At 41.3% G+C, this 26,692-nt stretch overlaps 1 protein-coding gene across 1 annotated transcript in view; it reads left to right on the top strand.

Moving 5' to 3' along the window:
* Positions 1–26,692, top strand: part of LOC126335162 (juvenile hormone acid O-methyltransferase-like) — a 230,888-nt gene that overhangs the window by 112,272 nt on the left and 91,924 nt on the right. The window contains exon 7 of the mRNA XM_049998136.1: positions 9,348–9,426. The gene's annotated coding sequence lies outside the window, so the exon portion shown is untranslated. The remainder of the gene's footprint in view (positions 1–9,347; positions 9,427–26,692) is intronic.

The raw sequence follows: 26,692 nt of genomic DNA, 5'->3' as shown, positions 1-26,692 counted from the left end.
TTAAGCTTATTATTCCTTTACTATCAACTCTATTTAAAACATATTTTGCCGACAGTATCCACACACGTCATTGAATGTACTTACACAAATATATCAGTGTACGACATACAATTCAAGACAGTTGACGTCATAAGCACTAGGAAGCGTGAGAAATTGCCTAATCATGCATGAAGTTTTAATACATTTATTCTTTACTACTAAGAAACTCGTACAGCCGAGTCAGCTTGAGGAAATGCCCGACACCTTGCAACAGCTTTGACAACTCTCAACTGCGAAGGACAAGCAGCTTGGTGGAAACAGTAGCCGTCTATAGAGCTATGAAGAGGCATTGTCATAGAGACGTTTACAAAATCGCGTTGTAGACACGCGAAGCACATATGCCCATCGCACAGAAACTGTACGGGGTTGTGTTTCTTAATTAGGATACTGTAGTTATCCATTTGTACATTACACATATTTTTATACTATTGTTTCATAATTTCGAAGGTTTTTTCACGAATACATGAAAATGAATTTTTCTCAATATTTCACGAAAAACACATTTCATTTATTGTTTCCGTTTCTAATAGAAGATAGGCAAAATGGATACCAGGGCAATGAAGTACTTGTCAGCTAACGCTAGTACAACACCTAACCTTCATTTACTGTTGGTTGTATGCCTCGTTGTGGGAAGGGGAAGTGTTACAGATTCTGTTATTTTATGTACATCTTTGCTATAAGTATCATTGTACTACAATATGGGCTAATAACACGAAACAGAAGTCACATATATAAGAAAATATAAAATAAAATAAAAAAGTTTGCTAGGTGTGAGTAGGACTCACGCACTGAGGGTGGGGTGCAAACTTAATTAGGTATGTAGAAAGTTTATCTATTATGGGAATTGATGATGCTGACTATTTTCTCCTGTTATCGACATTGATATTAGCAACAGGGATTCCAAGACCTTCGGTAATGTTTTAATTTCAAGTTTGAAGTCGATAACAAATGACCAAAGATTTCCAGAACAAAGATCGTAAGGCAAAATCCAAATTAATTCTTCTAGTCGGATCATGTTAATTACCTTCACACAGAAAAGGCCAGTACGGCGAAGGACGTAAGGGACAATCTAAGAAGAGCGTTTGAAGAAGGAAGTTTGATTAGGAAAATGAATTTGCAAAGAGAGCTTATCACCACACGTCTAGACGAATGTAAAAATGTTGGTGAATATACGAACAAAATTTTCCTCTTTGAATAGTTTAAGAAATATTGGTTTCGACATCGCTAATAAATGGATTGGTACCTTGTTACTAGCGGAACTACCTCTAAGCTCTCCCACGTAATAATGGGCCTAGAGAATTCAGGTAAACCAATTACAGGCGACAGCGTAAAAGTCAAGATATTAAGAATATATAAAAGTATTCTATTCAGGACATAGGAATGGCTTCGTATCGAGAATACAAAAAGAAGAAATCTGTTCGATGTTATAAATGCCAAGGAAAAACAAGGACACAAGAAAAAGTCTTGTTTCAAAGGGAACACAAATGAAAGCAAACAGTAAAGGTAAGGCACAGGATATTATTCTTGACAAAATTTGGAATAAGAGTACAGGTTATTTTCTTGATTCTGCAGTGTCTATGACTATAACCAAAGGCCAATTAGTTTTATACGATGTTTCACCTAGAACACACATTGTTCGCCTAACAGTGGATGGTTCTCCATTACAATGTGAATGGGAAAGAAAGATAAACTTTAATTTGAATGCTAATGCAGAATCACACGGCATTACAGCTCATAATGTACATTATATTAAGAATGCTGCTAAAGGTTTTTCCTTCAGTTAGTGAAATAGTGAATAAGGGCTACAAGATAATTTTTCTACTTAAATGATGGAGAAATAATTGATCAGAAGGGCCAGTGCGAGACCCACAGATGCTAAAGAAAAAGTTATTTATGAATTAGATGTTCCTGAAGTTTGAAATAGTTATCCTTTACATTCTGCAAAAGGTTTTTTATGTCATAAAGGACTGGACATCATAGCAGGAGAAGTACGGCCTTGTTAACAGACACGGCAACAGGGTTAAAGGAATATGAGCGTTGTAACTTGCGTTGTGAAATTTGTTTGCAATGAAATCAAGCCAGATTATCTTTTAAAACAAGTAAAAATAGATGGACTGTGCTTTCACAGCTGATACTCACAGACGTTTGGGCCCATGGAAAAGCAATCCATCAGAGCACTTGTTGTCTCCTTACCTTGATTGGTAATTTTTCGAGATATACCGACGTTTATTTCCCTGGAACCAAGGACAAAGTGAGCGAGATATTTGCCACTTTCGCGTCATGGCTGCAAGAAGGAGTGGTAAGAACATAAAAGTTATCAGATAAGAAAATAGTACCGAATGGGTCAATAAACAGTTTACACAACGACTGAGTGAACTTGGAATCAGAAATCAAACTGCAGCTTGCTTTAGTTCTGACCATAAGGCAGTAGCATAACAGGCTAACAGAAATTTTTTATAAAAAGCAAGGAGCATGTTTAAAGGATCCAGACTTACCCATATGTTATTGGGCAGAAGCAGAATCAAGTGCAGAGTATCTGAATAGTAAATCGCCTACTAAGGATTTACCAAACACGACCACATATGAAATTTGAACTGGAAAGAAGCCAGATCTAGACCATCTAAGAATATTTAAATGTAAGGCCATGGTAAAAGTTCCCAAACTACTTAGAAGAAAATGGGGCTCTAAATTTGAAATCATATTTATTGGATATTGTGAAGATTTCCAAAGTTACTGAAAAGTAAAGCCTGAATCAAAAACGGGACTAACTAGCAGAGAGGTAACAGTGAGAATGAAACGTATAGTGAAAAAGTATGTGCAAATATTAGTCTGAATAAGATGTCCAAAAGCGTTCAAAAGCACCAGAAAATTTTGGATTTAAAGTACATGAAAGAACTGTTGACTGAAGATGAAAAGGATAATGAGAACCAGGAAACTCCAGCAGCAATGGACGTAAGTTTGCGGCGTTTATCGTGTAGAATATAGTCTACATTGTATCAAGAATGTAGAATGTGTGTGGATGCTCAAATATTCAATAGTAACCTCTTACAGTTGAAGAAGCCTTGGTTAGCCCGAGGGCAGTTTATTGGAAGAAAGCTACAGAAAAGGGATTAGAGTCTTTTTCTACACCGGCCGGTGTGGCCGAGCGGATCTAGGCGCTACAGTCCGGAACAGCGAGACTGCTACGGTCACAGGTTCGAATGCTGCCTCGGACATGGATGTGTGTGATGTCCTTAGGTTAGTTAGGTTTAAGTAGTTCTACGTTCTAGGGGACTGATGACCTCAGAAGTGAAGTCCTATAGTGCTCAGAGCCATTTGAACCACTTTCTTTTTCAACGAATGATATTTACGAGTGCGCCACAAGGAAAGAAACCATACGCGTGAGATGGGGACTGTACACTCATTAACTATGGAGCACGTGACCCGATCGAGTAACGGCGATGAAACAATGGACGCGTGAACAGAGAATTCCGATAACCGTCTTCCCACCCACTGTGCGCCATGTGGTCGTTACGTAACAATACGGGTGGTGCTGTCTAAAAGAACCAGATCGCGCTGTGGGGAACTCAGTTTAAGCTCGACACTTTGGTCCAAACCTCGACGTTTTGGTTTGCGGCAAACAGAATTATACACATGGATACACGTCTATACTGATCCGTTGCTCAGCTCACACTGGTCCCCACTTTGTCTTGTGCGAGCCCGTGCACTTTGCACCATTCCCAAAATTTGGCCAAATGGTAAATCTGCGGGTGTGGTGGCGGCGGGCACCGCTAGTTTTGTCCGGCACTAGCTACAGCTCCTGCATTTCTCGGCACGGCTGCCACAAATCTGTTAGTAGAAAACGAAGGTAGAATGTGAAAAAGCAATTCCCTTATTTGCAGGCAGTGGCAATTCTTTTATAAACAGCTCAAACTTTCAAGCCAAATAGTGCCTTCACTACTAATATTGTGAACAAAATTTGCTAAGACGCTAGAATTAAACGTTGGGTTCCAGTTAAAAGAAAATTTATATATTTAAAAAGAACCGTTGATTACCAATTAAGTAACTGTTAGACAGTGAACTAGAACCTGAGAAGTTGTATTGATGCAGACTGGGGAAACGGACTGCATAACAGACATTCTATTACAGGCAGCTGTTTCAAGTTGATGGGAGGATTAATATCCTGGTCTTGCAAGTAATAACCAGCAGTGGTTTTGATTACTGTTGAGGCTGACTATATGGCATTGTCTTTCACCATACCAGAAGAGTTATGATTAAGAGCTCTAATAGGTGAAACTGAGCCACATACGATTATTGAGTCTGCCAGTTTTCCGACAACAAGGGAACTGTCAAGCTAGCTGAGAAGCAAATAACAAGTGTACGATTCAAGCACATTCATATTGGGAACCATTTTACTAAGTATCGGCTACAACAGAAGGACGCGGCTATAAACTGTTTGTGTACGGAAGAAGCATGTCTGATTTATTGACCAAGGCTCTCAGTAAAAACAGATTCCAGGTATTTGAAAAACTGTATGATTTAACCACATAGAGTACAATGCGTAGTGCACAGAAACGATGTAGTGTTCATGATTATTGTGAGCACATAAAACATTTGTTGAACAGGAAGTTTTGAATGTTGGGGCTCGAAATATGTGTTATGTGTGTCAGCGTTCAGTTGATATGTATAGACCTCCTGGCCCAATGTATGTAGTCATGGTATATATGCTAGATGTTATGTGTTCCATTCTTTTTGTAGTATGTCTTCGTAAATTAAGGGGTGTACATCAAATATAATAAAAAAAATATGTTCCTAAATAGCGTTTCTCCATCAATATTATTTTACTGTGTAAATGTGCAATGGAACAAGTAAGTACTTTGTGAGACTGGAAACCACTAAATATTTTCAACAATAAATGTCCGTTCGTCTATTTCGAAACCATTTCCATTTCACAACATATCAAAATGCACAAAATAAACACCGTAACAGACTGCTCTGACAGGCATTCAGTATTAGGTAGCGCCATTAGCATGAGACATTTTACTTAAAATCTAATTTCAGTAGATCCGTCAGTGTGCCGTATAATATATTACACAACTTTCAGTCTTACCTACAGACAGCCAATAACATTGGGCAATATGAAATATTGAGTCATTATCTGACATTTAGTTTCCACAAGTATACCGTGAAAATGTTGTTGAATAATATGTATGCGTGCCCCCAGAAACGTACTCATTTACGTGAAATACACTAATATGCACAACCCTTAAATTTAACATTATGTTGTAAACTAACTAATCTCAAACACATGTACACCAGCTGTCAGATTTGAATATTGCGAGGGCTACAGTTCTCGATAGGTCAGAACAAAGTACACTTTTAATATGTGTGTCAGCACACAGTGTAATGGATTTGTATATATCTTCATTTCATTAAGTTGTTTATGTATTACGTCAGGAACATGACGCTATACAACGTAGTTAATACACTGAATGAATGAGAGCAAGTATGGCTATTAATTTACTAAATAGTGAAAAACATATAGAGTGCGGAATGGAGCGAACAGTACATTACGTGTTCGTACTGTTCCAACGACAACATTGTCTTAAAAATTAAATAAAAACAGTCCTGGTCGCGTTTCCAGATTTTGCATTTGCTAGTAACAGGTTTCGGCTGGTTCTTCGAACATTCTTGAGGCTCTTTCTGCCGTTATGGATGCTGGTGACCGCAGACGGAGCGAGATCAGTGTTATTACGGTTCTTTAGCATTTTATACCGATCGCTATGCTCCATCTACAGAATGCTTTCAAAAATTTTGAAAACATTGTCGTAGATTGACCAAAAATTATGACTGGAGCAAATTTTGTTTTAAAGGGAAACCAGATTGACAAAATATTATGACCGGAGAATATTCTGTTTTAAAGAGAAATCAGATACCTTACTGCATTGAAACTTCCTGGCAGATTAAAACTGTGAGCCGGACCGAGTCTCGAACTCGGGACCTTTGCCTTTTGGAAGGTAGGAGGCGAGGTACTGGCAGAAGTAAGGTGTGAGGACTGGGCGTGAGTCGTGCTTGGGTAGCTTAGTTGGTAGAGCACTTGCCCGCGAAAGGCAATTTCCCGAGTTCGAGTCTCGGCCCGGCACACAGTTTTTATCTGCCAGGAAGTTTCGTATCAGCGCACACTCCGCTGCAGAGTGAAAATCTCATACCGTACTGCATCATTTATCCAGCTAAAAGCCTTATTATCGTAGCAGCCTTTCTCAAAAATCCTCGCTGTGACTGCAGCTCACACGGCTGCCGTATTCCAAGATAGTATAGCGAGTCTGGTATTGGACGATAATATGCTGAAAATGTTTTTGGGTCCGTTATACATCTGAGGTAGAGACGGACTCCGAGAATGGCGCAGCTGTCGGTGTGAGCTTGTGTCGTGGAACTGCAGGTCCAAATATGCATAATTTGAAACATTCGGTCATATGTTCGTATATTCTTCTGCTCAGTGGAACTTGTGATACAATTTCAATTTAGTGACTTACACGACACAGTTTTAGATTTACTCACGTAAAAGTACAGTCTTCGAAACACTCAAACGAGGTACCATGCACACACATTGTTCCACTAGTGACTTTCGGAGTTGTGCCCAAAAACTGTCTCAGTTTATACAAGAATAAAAGTGCGACACTCAGTTCACATTATATTACTCGCTCTCTTTCTGCAGTTCCCATCAATACGCACACGTATTAATTTAAATGATTTATCCGAGAGTTAACGCAAGAAAACCAACGCACCAGCCATGCCACATGTCTGCAGTCCGCGTTCTCATGTTACTCACGGTCCTACAACTCGATTGGTCAGTCTCTACAGGGTCTCTTTTTTCACCATGCACTGAGAGTATACTGAAAAAATGTCTAATGAACATACATCCGAATGTGCATGGTTTCCGCGCTAGAGCTCATTTATTCAATTATACTTTGATACATAGACTGAGTTTAGTTTTCTCCTAGAGGGTGGTACAGTTCCTCAGATGTCATGGCCTAGAACCCTCTCCTGCCATAGTAATTGGTGACGTTGTGTCCGATTCACTTCTCTATGTGATTCATGTTGAAGTGGGTGTGATACAGTGTTGTACACAATGGGTACGACATAGTGTTCACTTGCGGAAATGCAAATGGCAAAGGGGGGAGAAGGGGGGGGGAGCAGCAAGATTGCATCAGGAGAGCTATCCTCACCAACAGTAGCGACAGCATTCAATATTTGCAACAGTGTATCGCCATCTGTCTGAGACAGGGTCGTTTCAGGATACAGGAAACCATGAAGAACGTACCCGAAATGTTCGAACACCAGACTTGGAAGAAAATATGATTAACAAATAAGTAAGGCGACCGCTGTGTCAGTACCATTCGGTTTTGCCGCCAGTAAGGGGTAAGCCAGACGAAAGTGTGGAACTTTCTCTATATCAGTTGTTACTACCCTCATCACTTAAGACGTGTGCATGGCGTTTTAGAGACAGACTTTCCACATCGGGAGCAGTTTCGTCACTGGTTTCCTCACCAGGCAACCACGATTCTGGGATTTGTGTTGTCTGTCCTATTCACAGCTGAGATCACCTTTACGAGGTTTGGTATGTGCAACTTTCTTATCAGTGATGTGTGCTATAATATGCAGAACCCCCATGGTATGGTGACAGCAAATTATCAGCATCAGAGCACCCGGAATGTGTGGGCCGGGATAATTGGCCATCGTCTTTTGGCGCCAGTCTTCCTTCAGCGTTGCCTAACGGGCCGGAACTATCGGCGTTTCTTGCGGGTGACTTTGCCTCCCTGACTGGAAGAAGTGCCATTGATGATTCGAAGGGTTACGTGGCTACTACATGATGGTTCTCCAGCCTACTGGACGCATCTTAATCGTGTGGACCGGACGAGCGTGTCCAGTTGCATGGTCTCATGTTCACCGGATCTCAACCGGTGTGGTTTCTGGATATGGAGCCATTTCAAACGTATCCTGTACACAGAAACATTCCAGATATGCAGACAATGATGGAGGATATTCATGCTGCCTTTGACACTGTTCGGATGCAGCCTGGCCCACGTGAACGTGTGAGACAGAGCATGCCACAGCGCGTACATACATGCCTTGAGGCACTCGAAAATCATTTTCAACACATACTGTAGCTATGGCTGCATGGTGCAGCGTGCATTAGATCGCAGTCTGTATAACAGTGTATGATCTAATACCCGGAAATCATGAATTTTCTGGACATAAGTTCATTAGACCTTTTCTGTTCCGTATCCTCTCATCGATCAATCCATAGACTTTGTACACGGGGGAAAAAATCACCCTGTGTTGTCGAAAATGGACAGTTCTATATCATAGATAATTATAAACAGAAACACTGAAAAATTAATGTGTAGGTAGAACTACTATCTGAACGTCTTGACGTTTACTACTAAACACAATGAATAAAACAAAACAATAAAGGGAAAATTGAATTATGTAGGCTCCCGAGAGCTATACCTTCAATTTTTTAAAATCGTTTTTTTTTCCACAAAGATAACATGTCTGACACAGTCTGTAAATGCTCTATGGATGAATAAACAACTAATTAACAGTGCCTCGATAGATAAAGTCTGAAACATTGAACATACTGTAGAACATCCTTCTTTTTCGAAGTCTGTCTTGATAAAATGCTGCTTTCGATATCTTAAACCATTATACAAATATAATATTTGTATGCTTTGTGATTTTTCATCGTAATCTAATATTTTCCTTTTTATTTTTTTAGATTTTCTGAAGTCAGTATGTTCATTACTGAACCGAGTTCCGGAAGAGCAGAAGGATAATTTCTTAGATGATTGGCTACAGCGTATGGAGAAACTGAACGGATTGTCAAAGGACGTTGGAAGCAGTGAACTTAACTTAATGGCGGATATGGCGAGAAAACTGTAATTGGGAGTTTTGCAGCACCGCTTGAACAAGAAACAATATTTAATAACGGAAATGACAAACAACACAGAGCACAAACAGAATTCTCCGGCTAGTCTGTTGTTAACAGAGAATTAAACTATATACATTTATATGTAATTATCTTTCCGTAAACTATCTGTTTGGAAAAGCCTGTCAGGTTTAAATGGCACTATAAGAGTATCCTGATCTGTACAGTTTTGACGATACTCCTGTGAAAGATATTCCAACTGTGCTAGTGTTCCGTTTTTAATTACCAGGATGTCAACATGACGCTCCTTTGTCCCCTTAATTCGTTGGCTTGTCTCTCACAATAACATCAGGGCCATAAATGATTCGTTTCGCACCTTTGTCGAAATGAACTACTAAAGGTTTGCTGCTATAGTATAAACACCAACAGAAGAGTAAGCAGAAAGCTTACCAATCGAACGGAGTGAAGTAACCGAACAGGTTTGCATCTTTAGTCGTTCTTCATGTCGACAAGGGTGGCAAAAGGAAATATATTGTTAAGAAGAGTTGTAATTTCGACCTACACTGGTATTCACTGAGAGATGCAGCTCAGATTATTAGGAAAGGGGTTACTGTTGCATAATTTATTCTCATGGCAAATTTTGTGAACCTTGCAATACCAACAATGCCGCAAACAGAAAGTTTACCCCGCAAATAGTGTGAACTAATAGGGCGTGCTGAAAAGTAATGTCTCCGATGTTCTATGTGAAATCTCTTACAACTTTTAAAATAATCCAACCTTATGATGATAATGCATCTTCATTTTTCATGCATACATATGTATTTCTGAACGTAGGCAGCCTGGCGAATAACACATTTCTTCCAACGATGAACATGTTTGTTAATATCGTCATTGCAGAATGTTTGACTTAGTTGACGGAGCCACGCCCTCACCTCTGGTGGCACCGCTACATCCCTATCAAATTGCTCAAAGGTGTTCTTTAAGGTTTTGAAACAGCTGAAAATTGGATGGAGCCAAGTCGACATTGTATCGAGGATGGTCGATGACGGCGAACCAAAGACGTGGTATTCTTGCAGATATCGTAGCGCTTGTGTGTGGTCTGGCATTGTCGTGCAGAAGGACAGAGTGTTCGATATACGGACAAACTCTTGGAATTCGCGCCTTCAGGTCTCTGAGTGTCTCGCAGTAAACTGTCACTGTTACGTAACACAACGCTATGCTGCATACTATAGTTAGGTGCTTTATAGCGGCAGGGGGTTTCAACTTGCGTTTGGGGACCGGAAAAGTCTACCGGTTAATATTGGTGCCAAATAACAGCCGATATTAAAAACGAAATAAAAGAAAATTTGGAGGCATTACTTTTCAACGCGCCCTCGTAATCGGACAGTGTGGTATTTGAAGTTTGAGCCGAACAGAACAGCAATCTTCAGCGAAGCTCTTTGTTGCGCAATATTTGATATCTATTCATATCTAAATGTTTTCAGAGTGGGCAGTAGTGGCATGAATTTATTTAGGTTTGTGAAGAAAGTGCCACTAGAAAACTTAAAGTGTTTACATTTCTAAACAGAATAAGCTGGAGAAGTGTCACAAAGGAAAAGGACGTCAAACCTGTACATTTACATTATTGCAAATAATGTAAGGTACGAGGGCGAAAGAAATACTTCACTGAAACTTACTGGCAGATTAAATATGTGTGTCCGACCGAGAGTCGAACTTGGGGCCTTTGCCTTTCGGGGGCAAGTGCTCTACCAATTGAGCTACCCAACCACGATTAATGATCCGTCCTCATAGCTTCAGTTCTGCCAGTACCTCGTATCCAACTTTCCACTTTCCAAACCTCACAGAAGATCTTCTGTGAAACTTTCAGAACTAGCACTCCTGGTGGTGGTGGTGGTTAGTGTTCAACGTCCGATCGACAACGAGGTCATTAGTGACGGAGCGCAAGCTCAGGTTAGGGAAGGATTGGGAAGCTAATGGGCCGTGCCCTTTCAAAGGAACCATCCCGGCATTTGCCTGAAACGATTTAGAGAAATCACGGAAAACCTAAATCAGGATGGCAGGAGACGGGATTGAACCGTTGTCCTCCCGAATGCGAGTCCAGTGTGCTAACCACTGCGCCACCTCTCTCGGTAGCACTCCTGGAAGAAAGGATACTGCGGAGACATGTCTTAGCAACAGCCTAGGGAATGTTTCCAGAATTATATTTTCAATCTGCAGAAACAAGTTTTTTATAAAATGGATTATTGTGTTTAAACGATCTTTATCAAACACCGAATGTCTTCCTGAACGTGGAGAGTCACTACATCTACATCTACATCTACATCTACGTGAATCCTCTGCAAATCACATTTAAGTGTCTGACAGATGGTTCATCGAACGACTGTCATAATTCTCTATTATTCCAATCTCGTACAGAGCGTGGAAAGAGCGAACATCTATATCTCTCCATACGAGCTCTGATTTCCATTATTTTATCATGGTGTTCGTTTCTCCCTATCTAGGTCGGCGTCAACAAAATATTTTCACTATCGGAAGACAAAGCTGGTGATTGGAATTTCGTGAGAAGATTGCTACGCAACGAAGACGCCTTTATTTTAATTATGTACATCCTAAATCGTGTATCATTTCAGTGACGCTCTCTCCCCTATTTCACGTTAGTACAAAAAATGCTACTCTTCTTTGAACTTTTTATGTACTCCGTCAGTCCTATCTGGTAAGGATTCCAGACCTCACAGCAGTAGTCTGAAAGAGGGTGGACATGCGTAGCGTAGGCTGATCTGTTACATTTTCCCAATGCCCTGCCAATAAAATGCAGTCTTTGGTTAGTCTTCCCCAAAACGTTTTCTATGTGTTCCTTACAATTTAAATTGTTTGTAATTGTAATTCCGAGGTTCTTTGTTGAATTTAGTGCCTTTAGATTTGACTTATCGTGTAACCGAAGTTTAACGAATTCCTTTTAGAAACTCATGTGCATGACCTCACACTTTTCGTTACTTAGGGTGAATTACCAATTTATGCACCATTAGATATCTTTTCTAAATAGTTTTAAAATTTGGTTTGAACCTCTGATGAATTTGCTAGTCGATAAACGACAGCGTCATCTGCAATATTCATTTAAGATGTCTGCCATCGATTCTGTATCACGTAGCCGTTGTTTTCCTCTTTGGTCGCTTTTCGGCTATTTAAGCACACGACACTGTGAGGAGAGGGGTCATCTCCAATTCGCTGGTTGGTGTAACCAGTGGTTCCTCCATATCTAAGCCCCCAAGACCCAAGCGATCATCATAGGTCGAACGACCCGCTATTTCCATCTCCATGACCTCTACCTCACCATTTATGGCCATTCTATCCACCACACTCCTACCCTCAAATATCTTGGCCACATCCTCGACCGCCACCTCACCTGGACTCCCCATATCCTTACCATCCAACAAAAAGCTCACAACAGACTCGGCCTCCTGAAACTGCTGTCCAGCTGGACATGGCGTCTGCATCCTTCCACCATCTTTCACACCTACAAATCCTTGATCCACTCCATCCTCTGTTACGCCAGCGTGGCTTGGATTTCCGCCCATCCGAGGTGCTATAAATCCATCCAAATTTCCGAACCCCGTGCGCTCCACCTGGCTTTCTACATCGGCATTCCGATCCCCATGCACATCCTCTACAACCTTATCCTTTCCCCCACATTCTCCTTTTCCTTGAACACACTTCCACACTATATATGGTCCACCACATTGATCCACCTCACCCCCTCATGTCTCCCTTCCTCCCCATCCCCAGCCAGTTGCTGTGACTTTACCGCTGTGTCCCAGCCTCTGTACATCTGCACACCCTCCGCCTCCTTTCCCAACACAACTTCAAACATCTACCTCTGCCAGATGATGAGTTTCGCCCTGACATGTTCCATTCCTACTAACTCTAACCCCATATTCCTCCTGCCTCCTACTCGTGGCTCCCTCTTCTCCCCCTCCTTGTGTCTTTCCCCTCCTACTCCCCCCTCCCTCTCTTGTGCTCCCCTTCAGTGTCTGCACTTCCTCCTGCCTTGTCTTCCCTCTTCATCTCCTGCCCCACCAGTTTCCTGCCTCTTGGTGTAGCCGCTGACACCCCTACTCTTTTCATATCGCACCCTCCCCTGCTGCCACTTGCTCTCCCCTCCTTTTCCATCCTCTCTGGTCTCTCCCACAGCAGGTCCCACCTGTCAGTTTTATTCTTTATCGTATGTGCTCCATGTGGCTTTAAGGTTTGTTGTTCTGGAGTGTTTTTAACGCTGTGGCTGACTTTTAAGCTGTGCGTTTGCCTTCAGTGTCTTCTTAGTGTTTTGAGAACTGCCAACTGTGTTTTTTAACTCTATGTCGAATTTTTTAATTGTCCCCCCATGAACGTCTCCATGTCACTGTATGTTTACCTCAATTATCTCCCATTACTCTGTCTTATGTCCCCCTTTCTTGTCGCCTTATATGTAACATTTTATTCTCGTATTATTGTCATGTCACTCGGCTGAAAAGCGGCGGATTGTGCCATCCCTGCTCATATGGCGCAGGGAAATGAATTCACAATAAAGGAAAAAAAATGGGGAGATGGCTGGTTTTGGTCGGTTGGTTGGCGCTCCGGTGTGCAGTCTGGTTGTCGACAGTCGCTCTTCGCGCATTCTCTGCCTGTTTCTGTCATGTGGGCAGTGGGGCTGCGGACGGAGACTTGCGTGTGGTCTGCGTGTGTGTATTGCGTCTTGTGAGAGGGCGATGTTCTCGTCTGTGCTGCTAAACAATGTGAAGATGTGACAGCGCCCGTCGTATACATCCGTCTGCAGCCAGATACGCCAAAGAATCAGACGGTTTGAATTATTCAGGTTCTTAGAGTTCTGCTGTGTACATATTTATTGAGTTTCGTGCTGTTTGCAGTTAAAGGATCTTATAGTGTTTGGACTTCCTTGTAGTCTGTTTCTTATTGACCTCTGGTGCAGAACGTATTGAACAGTGGTTACCTGTTTGAATGAGGTTTGCCTGTTTTGGTTTTATGCTGGTGTTTCCGTGGTATAATCAGGGGTGCGCGTCATCTGTTGTAGCTGATCATTTAATTGGGGGACGACGCCTTGACGGCAGCCAGTTTGAATTGTAACCGATAGCGCCGTCGCCGTGTTTGTCAGTAGAAACCAGTTCTTCGGTGAACCTAAGTTGAGTATTTCATTATTTGTTCTATCTTAGAAAGGTGTCTTGCTTCTGTGGGAGTGTTTGTCAGTAAATCATTTATTGTTTGTATAGTTCTTAAGATTTATCTAAAGAGGATTCTGAAATTATTTGTTTGGGATAGGCTTTGACGTCCATAGACATTTCGTCTGTTTAGTAATGTTTCAATTTCTAGAGTAATTATGTGTATTATTCTGGGGTAACAACAGTCTGCTGTTGCCGTGCTATTGTTAAAAAAAATATGTTGCAAATTATAAGCCAGAGTGTGTGTTTCATTGATAATTAATGCCTTGTCTTTATTGGGTTGAAGTATCCTTGAGCGTGTGTCCCACGTCATAATAACGTTGATGGTAGAATCAAAAATTTAAGATGGCGTTGGTGGAAAACTAAAAATTAGAAGATGTGAAACTTTTTCGTACTGATTTCGGATCTGTTATTAATTTTTTTGTAGCATGTACAGCTTTTTCACAAGCGAAGTAACTCATTTTTCTCTTAGATTTATGTTTCACCAGAAGAAATTTTGTTGTAAGTAAGGAAAATTGTATTTTAGTAACATGGAGTAACTGACTACACTTGTGACAACCATCTGACTGTTAGGGGGAAGCATTAATTGATTGTGGACATGCTACAGTGTCATGAGACTACATTTGTATTGGTAGATGTACTTTTCCAGTTTCTTAGAAATTAGTTTCAACAAATGTTTGCATAACAGAAACGTATTCTATTATGTTTGTGTGAACTATGTAATTGGTAAGAAAAGACTGGTCATTAATAGTTTACTGAAAAATGTCTGCTAATCAAACTTTTTTCGTATAAGGCTTGGCAATCAAGACAAAAACTGAGCACAACACAAGATGAGCCGTACATATGTTGAGGGATTGAGATTGTGGAATAATGTGAAGAGGAAATCAGTGATGATGGTAATGATTACAAGCTATAAAAAGATTATGTATCATAATTATTTAGTGAAAACTATCTAATTGATTTAAACGTGACTTAACTCTGACAAGAGATGTTGCCAAACTGTATGGACTTAGACTGGAAGCCAAGCACCTGTTACCTGGAGACTGAATCTCTTTGTACGGGAACAGAGAAACAGAATAAGTAAAATTATTTATAGAAGAACATATGGCTCTTTGTTGTGACACTGAACGCTTATGATCCAAATCAGTGGAGGTTATTTATAGTCTTGTCAAAACATAGCTGAAAGATGTACTTTTATATAGTGGAAATTTGTTTGGCTCAATACCAGTTGCACACTCAGGAGATGTACTGTTCCATATGAGGCACTATTGCCTAGGTTTGCATTAGCAGCCCAAGGCCATCGGGAACCTATACTGCCTACTGTTTCTACTCTTTCCTCTCTGGTGGCAGAGGTGGTTATTGGTAGCAGTCAAGACACAGACGAGATCAGTCGTCTGGTCCTTGGTCGGAACCACTTGTTAGCTCAAGAAGAGCTTTTCCACAAGCTCTCAATGTGGTTTGTTTATGGGCCCACCGTAGACACTGAGTGATTGCTGCCCTGGAGTAGTGTGACTTCTGGGAATGGAGCAGTCTGAATTTAACGGCCGCTATTATAGCGCGTTTACTCAAGTTCGTAGTACGGAAGGAATCCATGTATGCTTCTGTATGAAACAGATACTTTGTCTTGGAGTGGCCATATCGAAATTTTCTAGTTACTATTTAAACGGTTTGTGCAGCGATAGAGTTTGAAAGTTGGACGTTCATAGCGTCTTTTGGAGAGTTGGCAATTGATTCTGCTGCTGCGTGCATACAGCAACTTTGAGATATTCTTATTGGGAGTTATAGCGAGCGAACTGTTAGCTGTTGGTAGCAGTAGGACTCAGTCGGGCGTGGGGAGAAGCCGCGCATCAGGAGAGGCTGCAGCCTGCCCTTATCGTGATGGTGGCGCCGGGGGAGAGCTCTGTATTAATCGAGGATTTCCGGTAATTTGCAATTTGGTGCGCCTAGTTGAGTGGTGAAGGGATTTTCTGAATTTTGTGTGTGCACACATTGAATGTAATATTCATATCTTTGTTGCCACCAGATACGTAATTATTGTTTAAGGAAAAGAAAGGTCTGATTGAGGTATGTCAGTCTGTGAATCGTCAGTTTTCGGAATACAGAGAATTAAAAGTTTTTATTTATCCTTTTAATTTTTTCCCCGCTTAAGGATACGCCTTACATTTAATTTCTATTAAGAAAGGGCAGTGGTTGCATCATTAGTTGTGAACATGCGTTGCACTCTGCATGGATCGCAGTATTTCTTTTGAATTATTTTAGCATGTTGCTGGATGTAGAATATTCAAGCATTTGCAGCGGAAAGGCGAGGTAAGTTGTCTGTTGCGTGCAGGAACATTACAATATAACTGAATATTTTAAAAATTGCGGTCACATACAAAAGACTAGATTTTTCCTGGTGTAGTGATAGCGGCATCGATCCCGAGTTCGAAAACTGCCACATCTTAAATATTGATTGATAATGACCGTTGACAACTGAAAATTTTGCAGCATTGGATGTCACCCTCATTCTTCCAGCAGCTATTTCAAAAAGGACGTAGGAAAAGACAGAGAGTCATGGCACTCTCTTGTCCTTGGGATGGGAAACTGCGGGTAAGGGTGGAAGTATCAGCAATGTACAACGGCAAGAGGATACAGAAGGCAATGGAAACCATGCATTAAAGACACATAGCGCGTATCCACAGGATATCTGACCTGTAATTGAAAAGGTGTCATGATGATCTCGCTATTGGCAAAAGATTCCGGAATAGTCTCGATTCTGGAATAGTCTCGTACCTCCAGGAGCGGACTGCCAAAGAGTACTCGACAATGAGGATAAGACTGAATAACCAACGAAAGAATAACGTTCACGAGTTGGGGCGTGGAAAGTCAGAAGCTTCAATGAGGTAGGCAAGCTAGAACATCTGAAAAGGGAAATGCAAAGGCTCAATCTAGATATGGTAGGGGACAGTGAAGACAAGTGGAAAGAACACAAGGATTTCTGGTCAGATGAGCATACGGTAATATAAACAGCAGCAGAAAATGGTATAACGGGAGTAGGATACGTTATGACTAGCAAGGTAGGGCTGAGAGTGTGTTACTGTGAACAGTTCAGTGATAAGGTTGTTCTCATCACAATCGACGGCAAACCAACACCGATTACAATAGTTCAGGTATACATGCCGAAGTCACAAACTAAACACGAATAGACTGAGAAAGTGTATGGTAATATTTAACGGGTAATACAGTACGTAAAGGGAGATGAAAGTCTAATAGTCATGGGGGAGTGAAATGCAGCTGTAGGGGAAGAAGTAGAGGTTACAGGACAATGTGGGCTTGGGACAAGAAAAGAGAGAGGAGAAAGACTAATTGAGTTGTCATTAATTTCAGTTTGTAACAGAAGAAGTACTTCAGTTGATCGATGAAAGACGGAAGTATAAAAACGTTCAGGCACATTCAGGAACACAGAAATGCAATTTGCTGAGGAATGAGATACATAGGAAGCTCAGAAATGGCTGCACGAAAAAAGTGAAAGAATCGAAGCAGAAAATAATTGACCGAAGGACTGACTCAGAATATAGCAGAGTCAAAATATGCTTCAGTGAAATTAAAAGACGTTAAAAGTGAAACGGAAATTCGACTGTTAAATGCAGAGGAGAGATCGGAAGGTGGAAGGAGTACATTGAAGGCTCTATGAGGGAGAACATTTGTCTGATGTGATAGAAGAAGAATCAGGAGTCGACTGAGAAGAGATAGCGGTTCCAATATTAGAATCAATATTTAAAAAAGCTTTGGGGGACTTGAGATCAAATAAAACAGAAGGGATGGATAACAGTCCATCAGAATTTCTAAAATCATTATGGTAAGTGGTAACAAACAAACTATTCACGTGTAGAATGTATGAGTCTAGTGACATCAACACAATTCCGAGTACTGCAAGAGCTGACAAGTGCGAGGATTATCGCACCATCAACTTAACAGTTCATTCACTCCGGAAAATGAGCAGAATAATATATATAAGAATGAAAAGGAAAATTGAGGATGTGTTAGATGACGATCAGTTGCAATTTATGATAGAAACAGGACTAAAGAAAAATCAAGACACGATCGTAGGATTTGTAAACCTGTAAAAAGCGTTCGTCTATGTAAAATGGTGCAAGAAATTCGAAATTCCGAGAATAATAGAGGTACGCTATAGGAAAAGACTGGTAATATAAAGCATGTACAAGAGCCAAGAGGGAATACTGACAGTGGACGACCAGGAACGAAGTGCTCGGATTAAAAAGCGTGTAAGTTAAGGATGTAGTTTTTCGCCTCTTCTGCTCAATCTGTACATCGAAGAAGCAATGATGGAAGTAGAAGAAAGGTTCGGCAGTGGGATTAAAATTCAAGGTGAAAGAACATAAATGATATGATTCGTTAATGACCTTGCTATCCTGATAGAAGGAGAAGAAGAGTTACATGTTCTGCTGAATGGAATGAACCATCTAATGAGAGTTTATGGTAACGATAATAAAGTTTCGCTAGATAGCCTAGCAACTTTTGGAGAAAAAGTGTAGATAACGATAGTATGGTCAGAGAGAGCTTTAAGCATTTTTGTGTATGTGTTGCCATAATAATAATTTTTGATGTTGAGGCTATCACTAGCCCTAAAATAGCAATAATTTTTGATAACAACTTTCAAGTTATTTAAACCGTGTTAACAGATTCGGATGTTAGCTAAGATGACTTAAATATGATACAGAATCACAAAATTTGTCTGAAGGGTTGGAGGAAAAAGAGTAATTGTAGCGAAAAAATTGTAAATTTCACAGAGTTTCCTTTAAAATAAATGTATTTAATTCTTTAAACTTACAAATGCGAACTAGAAAAAATAAAAACTGTGTATCACTTTCGTGGACTAAAATTCTTAGACATGATACGTAGTTCCAGAACATAATATAAATGTGATATTGTTATGAACACAGAAGAGGAAAATTGAGATCTTAAAAATGAGATAGAGAACCCACAAAACGATACATAAATGCAAATGGGATACTACTATGTGGCGTATTTCTAGGATATTTATGGCAAGAAATATACACTCCTGGAAATTGAAATAAGAACACCGTGAATTCATTGTCCCAGGAAGGGGAAACTTTATTGACACATTCCTGGGGTCAGATACATCACATGATCACACTGACAGAACCACAGGCACATAGACACAGGCAACAGAGTATGCAGAATGTCGGCACTAGTACAGTGTATATCCACCTTTCGCAGCAATGCAGGCTGCTATTCTCCCATGGAGACGATCGTAGACATGCTGGATGTAGTCCTGTGGAACGGCTTGCCATGCCATTTCCACCTGGCACCTCTGTTGGACCAGCGTTCGTGCTGGACGTGCAGACCGCGTGAGACGACGCTTCATCCAGTCCCAAACATGCTCAATGGGGGATAGATCCAGAGGTCTTGCTGGCCAGTGTAGTTGACTTACACCTTCTAGAGCACGTTGGGTGGCACGGGATACATGCGGACGTGCATTGTCCTGTTGGAACAGCAAGTTCCCTTGCCGGTTTAGTAATGGTAGAACGATGGGTTCGATGACGGTTTGAATGTACCGTGAACTATTCAGTGTCCCCTCGACCATCACCAGAGGTGTACGGCCAGTGTAGGAGATCGCTCCCCACACCATGATGCTGTGTGTTGGCCCTGTGTGCCTCGGTCGTATGCAGTCCTGATTGTGGCGCTCACCTGCACGGCGCCAAACACGCATACGACCATCATTGGCACCAAGGCAGAAGCGACTCTCATCGCTGAAGACGACACGTCTCCATTCGTCCCTCCAATCACGCCTGTCGCGACACCACTGGAGGCAGGCTGCACGATGTTGGGGCGTGAGCGGAAGACGGCCTAATGGTGTGCGGGACCGTAGCCCAGCTTCATGGAGACGGTTGCGAATGGTCCTCGCCGGTACCCAAGGAGCAACAGTGTCCCTAATTTGCTGATAAGTGGCGGTGCGGTCCCCTACGGCACTGCGTACGATCCTACGGTCTTGGCGCGCATCCATGCGTCGCTGCGGTCGGGTCCCAGGTCGACGGGCACGTGCACCTTCCGCCGACCACTGGCGACAACATCGATGTACTGTGGAGACCTCACGCCCCACGTGTTGAGCAATTCGGTGGTACGTCCACCCGGCCTCCCGCATGCCCACTATACGCCCTCGCTCAAAGTCCGTCAACTGCACATACGGTTCACGTCCACGCTGTCGCGGCATGCTACCAGTGTTAAAGACTGCGATGGAGCTCCGTATGCCACGGCAAACTGGCTGACACTGACGGCGGCGGTGCTCAAATGCTGCGCAGCTAGTGCCATTCGACGGCCAACACCGCGGTTCCTGGTGTGTCCGCTGTGCCGTGCGTGTGATCATTGCTTGTACAGCCCTGTCGCAGTGTCCGGAGCAAGTATGGTGGGTCTGACACACCGGTGTCAATGTGTTCTTTTTTCTATTTCCAGGAGTGTATGTGAGACTGAACTACAGAAATGTCTATTTCTTTTTACTGTTTTAATGTGAGTACTATAACGTCAACCAGCAATTGATAGGAATTGTTTACAGTTGAACTGACTATACTGACAGTAATACAAAAATAGGAGATTCTCAAAAGATAATCACTGTTTTACATCAACAGGGCCGTTAAACATGAAGCAGGTCCCTCGTTTAATATGTTTACGACTCCTGTAGGGACATGAGAAATCGCCAGTTTCCGTATCAAATCAGTTTTATTAATAAGAGATATTAATTTTACTCTTTGTATGCTGTAGACATATCTGTATCTGTATGAATTCCTGTTTCCTCCTCGAAATTTAGCCGAGATACAACGTCCTCCAAGAATATGGTCTTGATCTGTCATTACAATAGGAACCAGTGTGGATTGTCCAAATGGGTTGACATTATCTACGCTGTCATCACTCTTGAAAGAGATGTCAGAAACAGAATAAGTCTCCTTAGTTTCTTTTATTTTTTGTGTACTTGTCGTAGCTTTGGTCGAAGCATAGCTTTCTATATCTCTTGATCATTTTTTGAAACTTCCTGGCAGATTAAAACTGGGTGCAGGACCGAGATACGAGGTCCTCCTTCTTTGTTAGGAGGCATTTCTTTTTCAGCAATGAGTTTACTGCGTATGGAAGAGCGACAGCTCACGGTACACCGCTGTAAGGCTGGGTGCTGTGTATTAGATGACAGTGTATCACTTTTTGAAATGAACTGTGTCATACACCGAGATGACAAAAGTCACAGGATACCTCCTAATATCGAGTCGGACCTGCTGTCGCCTGGCGTAGTACAGCAACTCGACGTGTTATGGACTCAACAAGTCGTTAGAAGTACTATACAGAAATACTGAACCATACTGCCTCGACAGTCGCCTATATTTCCTAAAAGTTTGCCGCTGCAGAATTTTTTGCACGAACTAGCCTCTTGATTATGTCCCATAATATTCGATCGGATTCATGTCGGTTGATCTCGGTGGCCAAGTCATTCGCTCGAACTGTTCAGAACGTTCTTAAAAATATTAGGGGACAATGGGTGCCCGTGATATGGCGCTTTGTTATCCATAAAAACTCCATCGTTGTTTGGGAACATGAAGTACATGAATGGATGCAAATGGTCTCCAAGCAGCTCATCGTAACCATGTACAAGCAGTGCTTGATTCAGTTGGACCAGAGGACCTAGTCGAATCCCTGTAAACAAACGCCTCACCTTGATGGAGCCACCAACAGCTTGCACTGTGCCTTATTGATGATTTGGGCCCATGGCTTCGAGGGGTCTGTGTCACACTCAAGCCCTACCATCAGCTCTTACCGACTGAAAGCGGGACTCATCTGATCAACCCACGGTTTTCCAGTCGTCTGCGATGCAACCATTATGGTCACGAGCCTAGGAGAGGCGATGTTGTGGTGCTACCAAAGAAACTAGCGCCGATCTTCTGCTGCCCAATTTCTTCGTACTGTCATAATGGATACGTTAGTCATTCGCCCCACATTGATTGTTAGCGCTGACAACTCTACATAAACGCCGCTGCTCTCGGTCGTTATGTGAAGGTTGTCGATCACACCATTGTTCGTGGTAAGAGGTTATGCCCGAAATTTAGTATTCTAGCCACACTCTTGGCACTGTGGGTCACGGAATGTTGAAATCCCTAATGATTTGGAATGTCCCATAGTCTAACTCCAACTACCATACCGTGTTCAAATCTTGTTAATTCCCACTGCGCGACAATAATGACGTCGGAAACCTTTTCACATGAAACAGGTGGGTACAAATGATAGCGCCGCCTACTCACTGCCCTTTTACACCTTGTGTAATTTACACTGTCATCATCTGTATACATGAATATAGCTATCCCATGACTTTTGTCACCTCCGTGTATATTGGAATGAAGGGTATCGTATTTAAGTATTATAGTGATTGCTTGACAATTATCTCATTTCCTTAATTGCGTAAATGTGGCATGTATTTTAGAACTGTGTGCATATTTATTTTAAGTATTTTAATTCAAAAGTTATGTTTCTGTTGAAAAAGCAAATTATGATTACCTATTCCTAAATTTAGGCTGTATAACTGACAATAGGAATGTTTCTAGTAGGTGTAGTTTTCTTATGAACAGACTCGATGTATCAGATAGTTGGAAAATTTTGGCTATATCATGTTTAGGGCACCTGACCCTACGTTGTGTCGTCTGGTTCTAATAGCGATAGACTTCGTGTAAGTGTGCCTTGTGGATGGCCAGTTGTATGATTACCGACAACCATGTATGAATCGCACATATGTTTTAAAGCTGTTCTGTAACTGGAGCCTTTTAGGACGGCACATTGTCCATGTGCAGCCAGCTTGTGAAACTTGCACAAAGTCTCTTACCGCGGCAAGAATTCCTAGTTTAGTATTGGTACCGCTCAGTTGCTTCAGGGTAGCCTTTGACATTTCCTTATTTGTGTATTTACTAATGTACTGTGGCTACGGTATCAAGGTCTATGTGACGGCGCTGGGTTCCATCCTATGAGAACTTCGTGTTTATTGTAATTATTAACTCATTCTTCTTAATTGAGTGATTATTAACAAAACGAAATCGAGTCCAGACCATTCTGAACTTAAAGAATCTTATTGCCTCGTATGCTATGACACTGAAAAGTTCTAATCAAACGTTGTCTTCAGACTCTTGTTATATCTTGAATTTTGGAGCAAAACTATGTATTTAACTGCTGTCCTAAGATCGCTGGACCAATATTTTGTTTAATGCTACAATATTAAACGTGGTTCTCTAATTTAAATTAATTTTTTTTGTAGTTATAACTTTGTGGCTAATATTTTCATAGGACTATACCTTGTTGTAAGTCCACACATATTATAAAAATGCAGTGTGTGTGTGTGTGTGTGTGTGTGTGTGTGTGTGTGTGTGTGTGTGTATGTATGTATGTATGTATGTATGTAAGTTCCACATTTCCTTCCAAGCCACTAGATCAGTTTCAACCAAGTCTAGTACACGTAGCCCTTTTTTTTGTCATCAGTCTACTGACTGGTTTGATGCGGCCCCCCACGAATTCCTCACCTGTGCTAACCTCTTCATCTCAGAGTAGCCCTTGCAACCTACGTCCTCAATTATTTGCTTGATGTATTCCAATCTCTGTTTTTCTCTACAGTTTTTGCCCTCTATTGCCCTCTACAGTTCCCTCTAGTACCATGGAAGTCATTCCCTCATGTCTTAGCAGATGTCCTATCATCCTGTCCCTTCTCCTTATCAGTGTTTCCCACATATTCCTTTCCTCTCCGATTCTGCGTAGAACCTCCTCATTCCTTACCTTATCAGTCCACCTAATTTTCAACATTCGGCTATAGCACCACCTCTCAAATGCTTCGATTCTCTTCTGTTCCGGTTTTCCCACAGTCCATGTTTCACTACCATACAATGATGTACTCCAGACGTACATCCTCAGAAATTTCTTCCACAAATTAAGACCGGTATTTGATATTAGTAGACTTCTCTTGGCCAGAAATGCCTTTTTTGCCATAGCGAGTCTGCTTTTGATGTCTTCCTTGCTCCGTCCGTCATTAGTTATTTTACTGCCTAGGTAGCAGAATACCTTAATTTCATTGACTTCGTGACCATCAATCCTGATGTTAAGTTTCTCGCTGTTCTCATTTCTACTACTTCTAATTACCTTCGTCTTTCTCCGATTTACCCTTAAACCATACTGTGTACTCATTAGACTCTTCATTCCGTTCAGCAGATCATTTAATTCTTCTTCACTTTCACTCAGGTTAGCAATGTCATCAGCGAATCGCATCATTGATATCCTTTCACCTTGTATTTTAATTCAACTCCTGAACCTTCCTTTTATTTCCATCATTGCTTCCTCGATGTACAGATTGAAGAGTAGGGGCGAAAGGCTTCAGCCTTGTCTTACACCCATCTTAATACGAGCACTTCGTTCTTGATCGTCCACTCTTATTATTCCCTCTTGGTTGTTGTACATATTGTATATCATCCGTCTCTCCCTATAGCTTTCCCCTACTTTTTTCAGAATCTGGAACAGCTTGCACCATTTTATAGTGTCGAATGCTTTTTCCAGGTCGACAAATCCTATGAACGTCTCTTGATTTTTCTTTAGCCTTGATTCCATTATTATCGGTAACGTCAGAATTGCCTCTCTCGTGCCTTTACTTTTCCTAAAGCCAAACTGATCGTCACCTAACGCATTCTCTATTTTCTTTTCCATTTTTTTGTATATTATTCTTGTAAGCAGCTTCGATGCATGAGCTGTTAAGCTGATTGTGCGATAATTCTCGCATTTGTCAGCTCTTGCCGTCTTCGTAATTGTGTGGATGATGCTTTTCCGAAAGTCAGATGGTATGTCGCGGACTCATATATTCTACACACCAACCTGAATAGTCGTTTTGTTGCCACTTCCCCTAATGATTTTAGAAATTCTGATGGAATGTTATCTATCCCTTCGGCCTTATTTGACCGAAGTCCTCCAAAGCTCTTTTAAATTCCGATTCTAATACTGGATCCCCAATCTCTTCTAAATCGACTCCTGTTTCTTCTTCTATCACATCAGACAAATCTTCACCCTCATAGAGGCTTTCAATGTATTCTTTCCACCTGTCTGCTCTCTCCTCTGCATTTAACAGTGGAATCCCCGTTGCACTCTTAATGTTACCACCGTTGCTTTTAATGTCACCAAAGGTTGTTTTGACTTTTCTGTATGCTGAGTGTGTCCTTCCGACAATCATATCTTTTTCGATGTCTTCACATTTTTCCTGCAGCCATTTCGTCTTAGCTTCCCTGCACTTCCTATTTATTTCATTCCTGAGCGACTTGTATTTATGTATTCCTGATGTTCCCGAAACATGTTTGTACTTCCTCCTTTCATCAATCAACTGAAGTATTTCTTCTGTTACCCATGGTTTCTTTGCAGCTACCTTCTTTGTACCTATGTTTTCCTTCCAAACATCTGTGATGATACATTTTAGAGATGTCCATTCCTCTTCAACTGTGCTGCCTACTGCGCTATTCCTTATTGCTGTATCTATAGCGGTAGAGAACTTCAAACGTATCTCATCATTCCTTAGTACTTCAGTATCCCACTTCTTTGCGTATTTATTCTTCCTGACTAATGTCTTGAACTTCAGCCTACTCTTCATCACTACTATATTGTGATCTGAGTCTATACTGCTCCTGGGTGCCCTTACTGTTAGACAAAAATCGCTGTGGGGGTACGAACCAACTACCTACTATAGTTCAGGAGATAAGTAATGACATGTTAAACAATGAGATGCGTGAGAAATGGCCATATCGTATGTGACGTATTGAATTCGCAATAGGTTTCTTAGGCAGTATCCACGTATGCTGCTAAATGCACTTTAAAAACTACATTTTTCAGCAGGCATGACGTCATAAACACTGAGATTTATGAAAAACTGCCGTATTGCGCATAAAATTTAAATTTATTATTTATTTTCTACTACTTCTATGCGCAACAGATTTTGTAGACAGTATCCAATATACCACTGAATGTACTTGCGAAAATATATCATTATAGGACATATGGATCGGGAGATATGACATCGTAAACACTGACACGCGCAAAAACTACCGCATCGTGTTAAGACGTTTAAATTTTTTATGTCTTTGCTACTAACTCTGCCAACAACATATTTCGCTGTCAGTATCCACATATGCCGTTGTATTACTACACGACATATAGTTCGAAAGATATGACGTCAATAACTCAGATGTGTGAAAAAAAAAGAACGCCACAATACGCATGAAATTTTAATACATTTATTCTTTACTGATAACAATAAGGCACTCCAACAGTCAGTCAACTTAAGGAAATCCCTGACTCCTTGAAATGCCTTTAGATTTCAACTATGCAGCGCGAGCGGTTTTAGGTGCAAACGACGGCCGTCTATAGAGCTATGAAGAGCTGTTGCCATAGAGACGTTTACAGAACCGCTTTGTAGACACGCGAATTAGCTGAGTCCAGTGTACAGGAACTATCCGTGATCACGTTTCTT

This window comes from Schistocerca gregaria, chromosome 2 (assembly GCF_023897955.1).
Source record: "Schistocerca gregaria isolate iqSchGreg1 chromosome 2, iqSchGreg1.2, whole genome shotgun sequence".
Classification (NCBI taxonomy): Eukaryota; Metazoa; Arthropoda; class Insecta; order Orthoptera; family Acrididae; genus Schistocerca; species Schistocerca gregaria.
This window is presented reverse-complemented; position numbering and strand designations above follow the sequence as displayed.